The sequence below is a fragment of the Pinus tabuliformis genome, chromosome 7 (genome assembly GCF_031772625.1).
Source record: "Pinus tabuliformis cultivar Carrire ecotype Pingquan chromosome 7, CPIR1, whole genome shotgun sequence".
Classification (NCBI taxonomy): domain Eukaryota; kingdom Viridiplantae; phylum Streptophyta; class Pinopsida; order Pinales; family Pinaceae; genus Pinus; species Pinus tabuliformis.
Window position 1 is genome coordinate 508,787,639 of NC_142293.1, and position 3,676 is coordinate 508,791,314.

Here is a 3,676-nt window from a genome sequence, read left to right on the forward strand (position 1 = left end):
AAGCATTGTCCACACTCCACGCAAAAATTCTGACTTGACGCGGACGGGCTGCAACTTCGGAGATCGACGGTGGAGAACACACAACCAGATCGGACGGCGGAGGTTGATATCGGAAACCATACAACTGCTGAGGTTTACCTCCCGAGAACGTGACGTTGCGTTACGTCAGTGGTAAACCACGTGTCAGCTCTATATGTTCTCGGGTTCGATCGCCGGTTTATTCCTTTCGCCTGAAATCAACCCGAGAGAATCCGGTGCCGTTTTCTGGTCAATCCACGCTGGTGCTGAGGTCTTGGATGCGTAGTCCTGATGCCGCCATAGTCCATGCCGTGTCCACGAGCTTGGCTGCAGTTGGAATTAACATTCCAACATAATCGTCTGAAAGCAAAATCGGGCATAAGTTCCATAATTCACCGATCTGTGGGATACTCCCACCATTCCAGAGAATCTATAAACAAGAGATTAAAAACAGAACGAGAAGCAGATCCACCACAGTTCTCTTCATTTAGAGACCGTCTTTCTTACTGCCAGAAAAATGAAAAAAACCGATTTCGCTTTGGGAAATCTGGAGTTCATGGATATGGTCTTTTTACTATCGAACCCATTCGAAGAGGGGAGATGGTGATAGAATATCGGGGCGAAATAATAAGAAACAGTGTTGCCAATTTAAGAGAAAAGAGATATCAATCAGAGGGTAAACAATCAACGTACATGTTTGCAATCGACAAAGAAACAGTGATTGATGCCACTAAAAAGGGAAATGCAGCGCGTATGATCAACCATTCGTGTGCACCCAATTGTTTTTCGAGGATATTGCCAGTAGGTGTTGAGAGCCAAATTGCATTGATTGCGAAGAAAGACATTGAGGCTGACGAAGAGATAACCTTCGATTACATATTAAATAAGGAGGGGGGAATTAGAGAACGATGCTTTTGCGGAGAAGCAACATGTCGTAAAGTTATGTAGGAATTTTCATGATATCCTTTCATAACGATTCCCTATCTTTATTTGTATTCAAAGGTTATTATTTATGAATGAATCAAGAGTTCTTATTGTTGATTAATGTGTTTACAGACAGCATTCAAATACAACTCTATATGATTTTAATTTCTATGGATTATATAACTTCTGTAAGTGTTTTTTCCATTTTTCCTGTTACTCAGAGTCGGGCCACTGCAATTAATTATAAGCTGCTAACAGATAGATGGGATCCACCCAGCTCATCCAATTCATGTTTGGATTGCAATCGATTACGGTACTTTTCAGGCTATCGAAGGCTATCTTTGCATAGATCGATTGATTACAGTACTATCCAGGGTTGTGCATTTAGTAGGTAAATCAAATTATTTTGTTCCACTTTTTTATATTCAAATTTTATATATTAGTATTTTGTTCTTATATTTTTAACTTATTTATATTGGTTTTAAGGGTTAGGGAAAAGGTTTTTTTAGTAATCTAATTTTAATATTTAATATTTAATATTTTTATTCATTTCTATTTATTAGGAAGAATATTTATAATATAAATAAATTATAATGATAAAGTAAAAATAATATTGAAATTTAAGTTTATTTTTACATATTTGAAATATTTTAATTTTTTTTAATTATTTGGAAACTAAATATGTCTTTATATTTTATACATTAATATTTAATTTTAGTTGAAATATCTATATTTATTTAATTCTTTATAAATTAAAATCATTGTTTTAATTCAAATAGTTTTTAAATAAATTAAAACTAATTTAATTAAATAACAATGGTGGTAAGTAAAAGTGTATTAAATTTAAAAAGTATATTCTCCTAAGTACACATTTAAATATTAGATATTAGAAGGGATCATAACCAAATTTATAAAGAGCATACACTGTATCTATTTTCAAAATGTTCATTGTTTGTTTGGGTAAAAACTCATGTACAAAAATTATGTTCTTGGGAATTCAGGGAGGTGAGTGATAATATGGATATAAATATTCTAAGAATTCATCCATTCAAACATAACTTTAAAACTTTGTGTGAGTATGTGTATCTACGAAATAATCATATAGCCAAATTTTCATTATCATAAAACTAAACATTACAAATGTTTTCCAAAATTATTTAAATAGTAAATGGACAACAACAAATTAACATAAGAAGCACAACTGGAAACTAATCTGGGAAGGAGCATTTTCCACGAAGCACAAGTTGAGCTACACATCATCTTTAGGTCCATGTCCACGCCCTAGGGAAGCCATGATACCACAATAAGTGACTAGTAAATAGGCTAAGTGAAAAAAACCCTCATTCACACACAAGATAAAGTCAAAGATCTCCACTATGAAGATGCCTCTTTTCTTGAAGTTAAGAAAAGAAACCCTTCATCGCTCCACATTCCATCTATAATTAACACACCTCTTTCTTGGCTTCCTCAACCAATCAAACAGAACTCAAGAGCTCTTTTGCAAGTGTCATATAGTTATAAATTTTTATAGAAATCCAAAAACACACTAACATCATTCTAATCTAAATTTAGAACTTTTTTGTACACTCAAATTATAGTTTAATCATTAAAACTCTTCAAAAATTGGAAACCTTTACTAATGAATTTCATTGCACTAACCCATGTGTTCTACTCTCTATGGCTATCTCTACGCATGACTGAATGGAATTCTTATTTGAATTAATGTCTCACAATCTTTTTCAATTAATGTCCCATAATCTTTTTCCTTGATGGGTCTCTTGCCCATTCCAAAACTTCCAATAAATAATGCATTTAGTTTTATAGAGTCACATGTTTTCCTTACTCTCCCAGGAGATTAGTATGTCAACTTCAAAATTTCAAATGTACTCGGGGCTTAAATTTAAATTCAAATTTCATGGAAAGGATTTGGTAGATAAACCTCACAATAGCTTCATCATTTTGGCACTCATGAAATCATCTCACTTTAGTGCTTATTTGTTCCTAATCAACAATGTCAACATATTTACTTTGTCCCTAAAGGTGCAAAGGTACACACCGAAAGAATAGAAGATTTGGAAGATTATCTCGTCAGAAATAGAGCCCATTTTTGAATGCATGTGTATAAGCCCTAGTGAATTATTCCCCAAGCCACATAATGGCCACTCCCCAAGCTACACAATGGGTGTCAAGTAGTGACCACTAAAATCAAAATCATCTTGATTGCACATTGAAAGCACGATTGTTCTAGTTTACAATGAAAGCATGATTGTTCTAGTTTACAATTAGATGTCTGATTTTGGTAGATTTAGAGTTAACATGGATCTAGGTCGGTATAGCTTAATGAAATGGTATAATACATAATTAAGATATTCCATGAGCTTGGCTAGTTTTTTTATTATCTTAAAATTTAATTTTAAATTTATGCCGAGTGATTCATTTTCCAAGCCACACAATGGTCATTCCCTAAGACACACAATGGTCACTCCCCAAGCCACACTATAGGCCTCAGGTAGTGACCACTAAAATCAAAATCATCTTGATTGCACATTGAAAGCATGATTTTTCTAGTTTACAAATAAATGTTTTCTCTTGGTAGATTCAGAGTTAACATGGATCTAGGTTAGTATATAGCTTAACGAAATGATATAATACATAATTAAACTATTCTATGAGCTTGGATAATTTTTTTATTGTATTAAAATTTAATTTAATTTTTATTTTTTCTTTCATAATT

The 3,676-nt window shown here is 33.0% G+C and overlaps 1 pseudogene; it reads left to right on the top strand.

The window, feature by feature from the left end:
- Positions 1–324: 324 nt before the first annotated feature.
- On the top strand, positions 325–966 carry LOC149248282 (histone-lysine N-methyltransferase ATX4 pseudogene; annotated as a pseudogene).
- Positions 967–3,676: the final 2,710 nt, after the last annotated feature.